This window comes from Apodemus sylvaticus, chromosome 22, assembly GCF_947179515.1.
Source record: "Apodemus sylvaticus chromosome 22, mApoSyl1.1, whole genome shotgun sequence".
NCBI classification, from domain to species: Eukaryota; Metazoa; Chordata; class Mammalia; order Rodentia; family Muridae; genus Apodemus; species Apodemus sylvaticus.
In genome coordinates, this window is record NC_067493.1 from 11992735 (window position 1) to 12003903 (window position 11169).

The following is an 11169-nucleotide window of genomic DNA, read 5'->3' on the forward strand; positions in this document are numbered from 1 at the left end:
TTTTACAAAACTTCACTACCTAATCTTGGCTTTCCTGGATCTTGCTCAGAGTTCCCAGAGATCTGTATGACTCTGTCTCATGAATGCTGGGATAAAAATCATGTAACACCATGCCTGACTAAGCTTTTCCTTTTATATCTTAAATTGAAAACACAGAATACCAATCAAAACCCATCCCGTTTCAGCTTGACACAAATTTGTATGAACATATGTCGATATGAAAACAATAACCAGGTAATAATAATTCCTAAAATGATACATTTTTATTTCATACAACTGCAAATCTATAAGTTTAGATGGATGGAATCTGACCCTAATATAAATATTCCATTAATACCATTGTTGACAGGAATAACTTCATGTAACCATTCCTTTAGTACTTTTGAATATCCTTGATCACAAGATTTACCTTCATTCAACTTCCTGGTGATGCTTTACTCTTTGAATCTTAAATTTTGTAATTTTCCTTTGGGAGTTTGTTATGCTTGATCAAAAGTTTCAGGCCAAATTCTATGCGTGGACTTTTGAGACTTCCTTTGTCAATGCAATTAATGTAAACCTCTTTACCTTAATCACAAGGAGACTTTTCAGACAAGGGGAATAGGCAGCAACATTCTTTGACAAAACATCCTAAGAACCATCTCAAGAGTTGACATAATCCTAAGCACCTATGTCTATCATATTCCTAACCCAATGGCTTCTTAACTCGCATTTAATTCATGATAATATTCATTAGATTTCTCTCCAGCATGTGTTCTTTTATGCCTTTGGAGATTACTCCCTTTTGAAAAGGCTTTACCACAATGACTACATTTATAATGTTTCTGTAATTGCTATTCCTGTTTGTTAACTTGACTGAATCTGGAATGAACTACAGTCTAGAATTGGAAGGCTCACCTATGATACTAATTTGGAGGCTCAGAGATATAAGTTTCTGACCTGGATCTTGGTATGGGGATTTTGAAGCATAGTGACTATGAATTCCAGAAGATTAAGACAAGGAGATTTCTGAGTTCAAGATCATCTAGGATTAAAGGCATCATGGCACACACCATTAATCTGGGCCACACCCTCTGCTGGAGACCCACATACCTTTAATCTGGCCCACACCCCCTGTTGGAGACCTACAGCTTTTAATGTGTGCTACACCCTCTGCTGGAGATATATAAGGACATTGGAAGAAGGAAGACTCTCTCACTCTTCCTTGCCTGCTTGGCTCATGGGACTGAGAAATTGCTAGATACTTGGACTTCCATCCACAGCTGCTGCTGACCATTGTTGGGAGTTGGACTATATACTTGGACTGTAAGTCATCAACCAATTCCCTAACTATATAAAGACTATCCATACATTCTGTGACTCTAGAGAACCCAAACTAATACAGAAGTTGGTACCAGGAGTGGGGTTCTACAGGAGCAGAAGTATAAGGATGAATGTTTCAAAATTTTGGAGTTGGTTGGTTGATCCAATAGAACCTTCAACTACTGAAACTTCTCCAGATTCTCTCCCTCCTGGGAGCTCGGAGAATATTGAAGACCCGTGGATGAAACTATATCTCAAGCTTAAAGAAGCGAATGTCTTTGATTATCTTGATGAATTAGGTGATTCGGTGGTATACAATACTTTTTCCAAGTTGGGGAAATAATCAGAAAATGATTTTGCTGGCTGGTTGCTCTTAGCATCTCGGAGAAAAAAACAATGAAGGAAAGGAAGGAGTTGTGTGATAAAATTGAAGAACTCCAGACTCAAGTAAACAATCTAAATGTTGCTAAGTATGTCCTTGAAAAGAATCTACTCTCTAGCAGCCATAGAGCTCAAGTAGCAGAAAATCAAACTGAAGCCCTCATTATAAGTTTGGCTGAAATACAGCGAAAATTTAAGTATCAGCCTCAGAGGGTGTCAGCAGTTAAAGTAAGGGCATTAATTGGCAAAGAATGGGATCCTATAACTTGTGATGGGGATATGTGGGAAGACCCTGTTGAAATTGAGAATATTGAATCTTCAGATTTTCAAGGATTTGCTCCACCTGAAGAAGTACCCTCAGCCCCACCCCTTGAAATAATGCCTTCTCCACTTGAGGAAATTAATCTCTCAGAGCCTGATAAACTGGAAGTGATTTTGCTGACAATACTGGTGTTTCTCAGGGCCTACCAATAGTTTCTTCTAGACCTATAACCAGACTCAAGGCAAAGCAGGCCCCTAAAGGGGAGGTAGAAAGTGTAGTCCATGAGGAAATACACTTTACTAATAAGGAGCTTAATGAGTTTGCTAATTCATTCAAGCAGAAGTATGGGGAATATGCATGGGAATGGATTTTAAGAGTGTGGAATAATGGTGGAAGGAACATAAAAGTAGAGCAGGCTGAGTTTATTGCCATGGGCCTTCTGAGTGGAGATTCTAGGTTTAACATGGAAGTTCGCACAGTTAAAAAAGGTGTCAAAAGTTTGTTTGATTGGTTGGTTGAAGTATTTATCAAAAGATGGCCTACTGAAAAGGAGTTGGAGATGCCTGATATCCCTTGGCTTAGTGTTGATGAAGGGATTTTAAGGCTTAGGGAAATTGCAATGTTAGAGTGGATACGTTCTGTAAAGCCCAATCCTCCACAGTGGGAAGGTCCTGAAGATATGCCCTTCACCAGTCCTATAAGACAGAAACTGCTGAGAGGGGCACCAGTACATTTAAAGAGTTTTGTTCTTGCCCTTTTCCTTGTGCCAGAACTTAGGGTTGGAGATGCTGATGCGCAATTGGATGAATTAAATTCGATGGGTTTAATTGGGCCCCGAGTTAACAAGGGCTAGGTGGCATATTGAATTGCCAGAGACAAGGTGATCGTAGTTATTATAATGGACAGCGTAAACAAAACAATGTTTATAATAACATACCCTGTAATGGGAAGAGAGGTGGAATTTATAATGATATAAGTCGTTTGAACCTTTGGTGCTGGCTAATCAATCATGGTGTTTCCAGGGATGAAATACATAGGAAACCTACTGCATATCTGTTTGATCCGTATAAGCAGAAAAATCCTCAAACAAATAATAGAAAGGCTGCATTGGATCATGGCAAAAGGCAACCTCAGCCAGTGAATCCATTTACAGACATGAGCCAGTTTACAGATGCAGAAACCCTTGAATGAAGGGGTGTCCAGGCTATGAATTCCAGAAGATTAAGACAAGTAGATCTCCCAGTTCAAGATCATCTGGGATTAAAGGCGTAGAGGCACATGCCTTTAATCTAAGCCACACCCTCTTCAGGAGACCCACACACCTTTAATTTTGTCCACACACTCTGTTGGAGACCTACAGCCTTTAGTCCGGGCTATACCCTCTACTTCAGATATATAAGGGCATTGGAAGAAGGAAGATTTACTCACTCTTCCTTGCCTGGTTGTCTCGTGGGACTGAGCAACTGCTAGATCCTTGGACTTCCATCCACAGCTGCTGCTGCCCATATTTGGGGAGTTGGATTACAGACTGTAAGTCATCAACAAATTTTCTAACTTTATAGAGTCTGCCCATACATTCTCTGACTCTAGAGAACTCAAGATAATACACAGCGGATCCATATTTCATAGAGATTTGCCTGCCTCTGTCTCACAAGTTCTAGGATTAAAGGCAGGTACCAAATTCCCAGAAAGTTTTGATTTTTAATTACTGGTGATTGGGCCATTTGTCATGGTGCACATGTGGAGGTGGGAGAACACCTTTCAGATGTGATATCTTCCTGGTATCCAGAAATACGACTGTGGTCTTCGAGTTTGGAACCAGTACTTTTAACTCTGAGCCTGTCTAGGGTCACTGGTTAAATAGGTTCTAAACATCCATTTGATGAACTGAGGTTTCTACTGTTTTCTTCAAGAAAGGTACCACTGTTTTGAGTTTGGAATTTGATGTTGCTGGACAAGTTCCCACTGTGTGGATCCAGGTGGCCTGAAACCCACAGAGATCCTCCTGTCTTTGCTTTTGGACTACTACAATCAAAGGTAGGCACCAAATACTGAGAATGCATGGGTGCTTATTAAAGCTTTACCTGCCAGCCCCCAGGCCCCTGTCATCTCTAAAATAGTATCACATTGTACAGCTCTGGGGGGTCCTTGAATTCTCTCTCTAGACCAGCCTGGCTAGGAACTCAAAGAGATCTACCTCCCTTTGCCTTCTGAGTGCTATGATTAAAGGGGTTTACCTCTATGCATGGCTAAAGAAATTTGTTTTCACTGTCTAGATAAGGCTGCCCTGAAACTCATAGACATGTTCCTGTCTTTACTGCTGGAGTTCAATGGTGTGTACCACGTGCAGGTATTGCACAGCTGTGTTGTTAGGGCCTTATTGTTTCTATGACTTCCATCTCATAATGCTTTGATCTTGGTTTCCACACTTATAACTAAGTACCCATCTTGCTCATGATGGTTTTAAACTCCTTGACCAAGCATTATTTCAACTAAACTTCTCCGCAGCAAGGCTTGCAGGTTCATGCAACCAAGTGCACCACTTTTCCATCATCAACATGAGCATATGGGTTCTGTTTCTTTCTTTCTTTGTTTTGTATTTGGCTTTTAATTGTTGTGGTCTTGTTGTTTTGAGAGAAAACCTCAGTATTTAACCTTTGGCTAACATAGAACTCCTACATACTCAAGTACTGCTCACAGTAATGAACACACTGAAACAAATGCACAAACACAGATATTAAAACCACACACACTAATTATATACATATATAAACAAATGTATATATGAATGAACACAACATGTGTCAATCAGGCAAACAGTGGAATCTGGACTTTTTAATTCTGTGTTTTTGCTTTCACACTAGAAGATCCTCTTTGGAGGATTGAACCAGAAACTGTGATTCAAATGAATCGGAAAGATTGATCCAATCAACCAACAGCAGGAAAATGAATCTTTACAAAAACAAACAAACAAACAAAAAAGCCAGATAGTGGTGGCACACACCTTTAATCCCAGCACTTGGGATGCAGAGGCAGGCAGATTTCAGAGTTCAAGGTCAGCCTGGTCTACAAAGTGAGTTCCAGGACAGCCAGGGCTACAGGGAGAAGCCCTGTCTTGGAGGAGGAGGGGAGAGAATCTATAACAGGATTGAGTGGGTGGGGATTCAATGGACCAATGAGAAAGAAGAAGATTGTGTGAGGAAGGTGGAGCTATGGGGAGGTGAGAGAAGAAAAGTGTATAAAAGGCTCAGAGGAAGGCAAAGAGATGTCAGTGTCCTGAAGCTTGGAGTCACTGTCTGGTCCTGCTGGGAGTAGGAACCCTGGAGCCAGTGTCCATATCAGGTAAGAAATTTACCTCCATAAGGAGGTTTCCTTCAAACTGGCCTAGCCTTATCACGATCCAGCTATAACTTCATATCCAGTGTATAATGTTTAAATAGGATAGACTTCAGTTTTAATGAGAAATGGGATTACCTGGGAATTGCTGAGGTTTTAATGATAGAATGTCATGGAGGAATCTGGGCTTTAACTCTTTTTTATTACAAGATATTTTAGATATTTTATTTACTTTTTTAAATTTATTTTGGTTTTTCGAGACAGGGTTTCTCTGTGTAGTCCTGGCTGTCCTGGAACTCACTCTGTAGACCAGGCTGGCCTTGAACTCAGAAATCTGCCTGCCTCTGCCACTGCCTCTGCCTCCCAAGTGCTGAGATTAAAGGCTTGTGCCACCACTGCATGGTGTTTATTTACATTTCAAAGGCTATTCCCTTTCCTCTTTTCTCCTCTGAAAGTCCACTATCCATTCCCCTCCCCCTGCTGGCCAACCCACTCACTTCTGCTTCCCTGGTCTGGCATCCCGCCACACTGGGACACTGAGCCTTCACAGGATCCAGCACCTCTACTCCCACTGATGTCCAACAAGGCCATCCTCTGCTATATATGCAGCTCGAGCCATGGGTCCCTCCATGTGTGCTCTTTGATTGGTGGTTTAGTCCCTCAGAGCTCCATAGGAGGGCTGGAACTCTTGGTCCTTCTGGTTTCATCCAGTTTTCTAGACTTAATCTGGAATTTCAGTTAGGATCTTCTTTATAATCTAATCTGTCTGTAGTCTCTTAAGCTATGTTTCACAGATTATGGATTTGCAAGTATATGAACTAGAATTTCTTCTTAAATATACCTTACAAATTACACTTGAGAAGGCTTCAGGCACGCAAGATGAAAATTCTGGCTTGTGGCTTGTGTCCCTGAAGCCACAACTCACCCAGCATCCACGGCTGTAGGCATGTGGTTGCTTCACTGTTGTCCAGGTGATTAGACATTGTGTAACATATGTATGTGTGTATGTTTGTAAATATGCAGGAATATATGAAAAAATGTATATAGCAGCCACACCTGGAAACTAATTTAATGTACTGGGTGCAAAATATCACAATCCAGGCAAGACTTGGCTACAAGAAGACACCTCATCATTACATGAAATTAAATAAAAAGAAATAGATGATCTGGAATTTTTGCTGATGGTAGAGCATTTGTGTAGTGGAAACAGACCCCACTACAGAATAACTTCAATGAAGACATTTAAAATCCTATTTTTAAAAGATTTATTTATTTATTATATGTGAGTACTCTGTAGCTGTCTTCAGACTCATCAAAAGAGGGCATCAGATCTCATTACAGATGGTTGTGATCCACGATAAGGTTGCTAAGATTTGAACTCATGACCTCCAGAAGAGCAGTCAGTGCTCTTAACCACTGAGCCATCTCTCCAGCCCCTAAAATCCTACTTTACTTGATTTTCCTGAACCTGAACTAGCATGAAATATACTTCATAGATTAGACTGGTGCTAAATCCTCCCAACTCTTCCTCCAAAGGACTTCAATTATGTTTTCTAATAGGCTTGTTTCACATCTGTGCAGAGTTCTAAAAGCAAAGGGCTCTAGGCATGCATAGTGGAGGAAAAAAAGAAAATGCAGAAAAAGAAAAAAACCACACACAGGAGCATAGTATGTGACAGTGAGCCTGGGCTACATAATGAGTTCCATTCAAGACTGGAAGGAGAGCCAACTGAATGGAAGCATCTTTTCTAGGCAATAACATATTTTAAAGTATAAGCAAACATTTGGAAGTACTGATAGGTATATTGTCTCATCTCTTTCTTTGTCTGGACTCTAACTTGTCATGGGAAACTCTCCTCTCTGTAGCCTATGTAAACTTGGCTTCTCCTCTAAGACTCACATGAGCAGGTGCTCTCATTCAGTAGCATAGCTTTTCAAATCTTTGGGGAAAGTTGCTGGTTTTACTTAGTTTTTGCATTTTATGTATTTATGTATTTATTCATTTTTATTTATTTATTTATTTATTTATTTATATTTTTTTGAGACAGGGTTTCTCTTTGTAGCCCTGGCTGGCCTCTAACTCAGATATCTTCCTGCCTCTGCCTACCATGTACTGGGATTAAAGGCGTCTGCAAGAACCACCTGGCATAGGATTTAAATTTTAGATGTGGTCTGATTGTATATCCAGGTGGCTATGAATTTTACCTCATTTCCCAAAACAATATAATATAGCCCAGATTTCTCACCCTGGCCTTCAACGTGTTATGTGATACATACATACAGGCATCTCATAGGATCTCCTTAGCCCTTCCCTGGAGGGATCAATTTGTTGCAAGGACAATAAGCCTGGTTGCATCTGTGACATAAGCAGTATATTTTTTTCAGGGCCTGCAAAGATGTTCAGTGTCCTTTCTCCTGAAACAAGACTTTGGCCAGTCTGAATCTTTGCCTTATACTAGGCATGAGATTACGAGGAGCATGGGTTGATATCCCATGCAACAGTGGATAACTTTTTCAAATGTGGGTACTTAAAAGAGAATCCACATGCTGAGAGAGATGAACTTGTGGTTTGGAGACCACAGGATTGTATAATTGGGCAGACTTTGTTCTCCATTATTGCCATAGCATGGGCTCTGGACTTCTGGTTCATGAAATATGTGAGAAATAGGACTTCTGAAAATTTAGCCTGAAATTATGTCTCCTAAATGCTTCACCAGGTTTCTTCCAACTGAATATCTAGCAAGATGAGCACCTACAATCCTCCCACACTCCAGAAGTTGGCACTGGATGCTCTGCTGAGGAATGATGCCATAAACTCTTCCGATCTGGACTACCTGCCCATGGTGCTTTTCCCACCACTCCTCCTAGAGGCCTTCAATGGCAGACACACAGAGATATTGAAGGCAATTGTGGCAGCCTGGTCCTTTCCCTGCCTGCCTGTGGGAGCACTGATGAAAACCCCTGATGTGGAGGTCTTGCAAGCTGTGCCGAATGGCATAGATATACTGCAGACACAGAATGCTAGTCCCAGGTAAGCAAGGCCCAAGGAGACTAGATGGGGACTCATAGTTATAGTGGTAAGACACACATTAGGGCAGGAAGAATGGGGAAAACAGCACAGGGGATAATGATGTCATTGACATGGGGATTTGTGGAAATACTATTCAATTTGAAAACTGATCTAAATGATATTCATAGGTCAGGACAGCTCAGGGTACAAGGAGCCATGTTAGGATGAGCCTTTCTGTGCCTTTCCTACAGGCACTAGATAGGGAAGAGCCACAAGTCAAGAGGGTCATGTCTCCAAATGCATTTCATGCAGTTTCCTTGCCTGCCTGGTGTGACGTACTGTGATGGAGCTGATCTTAGACATGTGGGATCCAGGCTAACTCCATGTTGGTTCATTTAACATTATGAAACTTTGCCTTTATCATTCACAGGAGTAGAAATCTTCAATTCCTGGACTTGAGAGATGTGCACCAGGATTTTTGGGATGTATGGGCTGGAAGAAAGAATGAAGTCTGCTCAGCAAAGACTGGGAATGAGAAGTAAGTTGCAAAGCACATTCCTAGATATGCACTGAGGCAGTGATTGAAGGTGGTCACAGACCTGAGCCTTGGCTTCTGTCTGCAACAACATCAAACATGCTTACTACAATGGGCCCAGCAGAGAAAACACTCTTTGAGGCTATGCTGTCTGAAGATGAAGATTTGTCACTTCCCGGTGGAGATTATCAGGGAGATCTTGAACATTTTTCAGCCAAACTATATTGAGGAATTGGAAATATACACAAACCAGGTCCTATCCTTTCTAGGTTGCTTTGCACCTTGCTTTGGCCAGATGAGAAATCTTCACAAATTCCGTCTAAGTGAAAGAAGATTGAGGATCTCACTTAGTGATATGCTTCATTTTGCACATGTAAAGAACTGTGCTGCCAAATTCCTTTATCAGTTCTCCAAACTCAGCTATCTCCAACACCTCTCCATGAATGGTGACTACTTTTCCAGTGACAACATGAAACAGTTGTTCAGGTAACGAAGGATAGTGATCTGTTTCTGTTATAGCAACAACCTTTCCCTTTACTTCAATCATTAGTGGGCATCTCAGGTGTGACAGTCATAGAGGATGTTACAGTGATGCACTTATAACACTATCAATGTATGGATTGTTTCCTTCTTAATGGAGCACACATGATTAGGTCCTCACATGTGGAATAGTATGGGCTGGAGTAAGGGATATTGAGAAAGCTGTTTTGTAAGCATGTACATTGTGTGGGTCAGATGCTATAAGTGTGCTTTCCATATTAGCCTTTGGGATCCAGGCAAAACTGATTCAAGGTAACAGGACAGACCAGAGGGGCCAGATATGGGGAGACTCCACACCTACAGTCTACAAAGATATGTGAGAACAGGAACCAGTTTGTTCCTCTATTGGAGTCAGTCAGCCTCTACTTCTCCATAAAGATTTGAACACAACTTATTACTAAGTAGACGGGAAATCTGTGACACTGTGGTGGGGGTCATCAGTGTCAAGGGTGAAACACTGTGATTAGGGATAAAGATTGTGGAGATTGCCAGGACATGGATAAAGTCTACAGGATATAGGCCAAGATATTGCCAGAACCCTTCTGTGCTAGTTCTTTCTAGGTGTGCTCTCCTAGCATGATGGGGCAAACTCTAGTTCTCTGACAGAGTGAGGAAGGGTTGTTGCAGACATTTGTTCTGATCCCACCCTACCTGACTATAAAATGCTTCAGTACACAATCCTATGAGGAGACACCATCATGCTATTTCCCCAGGGTGGACCTTCAACATAAGCATAGATTGACTCTACATATGTGGATTCTCTGTGTCAGTATCAATCTTCCTAGTGTCCTCCAGCACCATGATTCAGAACAATTTTCTTGTTATTTCTCTAGATGTCTGAGGAGCCCCTTGGAGTCCTTGTCTATGACTGCCTGCCAACTCTCAAAGTCCGATTTGAAACACATGTCAGAGTGTCAAGAGGCTCTATCAACTGAAACACCTGCACTTGATGACGTAGTGTTTCCCAAGTCATGTTCCAAGAGTCTCCGAATTCTCCTAGAGAATGTATCTGAAACTCTGAAAACCCTGCAATTAGAGAACTGCAGGATGAATGACTCTCAGCTCAAAATCCTTTTGCCTGCTCTGGGCCAGTGCTCACAGCTCACCTCTGTCAATTTCTATGAGAATGACGTCTCCACTGCTGTAATGAAGGACCTTCTGCAATGCATGGCCAATCAAAGCAAGTTGATTGTTGATCAGTACCCTGCCCCACTAGAGTGCTATGATCAAGAGGGTTATCTTATAGTGGACAGATTTTCCCAACTGTGTCAAAATCTCATGGACATTCTCAGGGCCAGAAGGCAGCCCAAGACAATCACATTTGCTACAGAAACCTGCCGTTATTGTTGGAGTCGCTGCATCTATGATATGAAGACCAGACTTTGCCGTGTCTAGCAGTAAAGAAGAGGCTGATTCTAGATGCTAGGAAATGATATCTGAGGAAGTACGTTCATCATGGGGTTCCGGAACTTTATGGTTTCAAATCCATTGGAATCAAAATGGTGTTCTGTGTATGGAGACCACAAGGGTCACTTGAAATGAAGAATAAGATAATAACATCAGGTGTCTTGTAGAATCAGAAAGACAGTAGTGAATTTCTAAATGTGCCCCCATCGGGACAGAATCACCAGTGTCTTCCACATGTTGTAAATATATGGCCAATCTATGAACTGAATGGTCTCTTCTCATGTACTACTGAGTGACCTCAGTTTTAGATTTGTGTTCATAGTATCCTATGACCTCATGATGTACGATCAAATAAATTACCATGTAAGACATATTGGTAGCATTAAAGTCGATTAT

General features: G+C 41.3%; 1 pseudogene; it reads left to right on the plus strand.

Annotated features, from left to right (window-relative positions):
* Nucleotides 1-8025: 8025 nt before the first annotated feature.
* LOC127673295 (PRAME family member 12-like) lies at nucleotides 8026-10761 on the plus strand (annotated as a pseudogene).
* The last annotated feature ends 408 nt before the right edge of the window (nucleotides 10762-11169 follow it).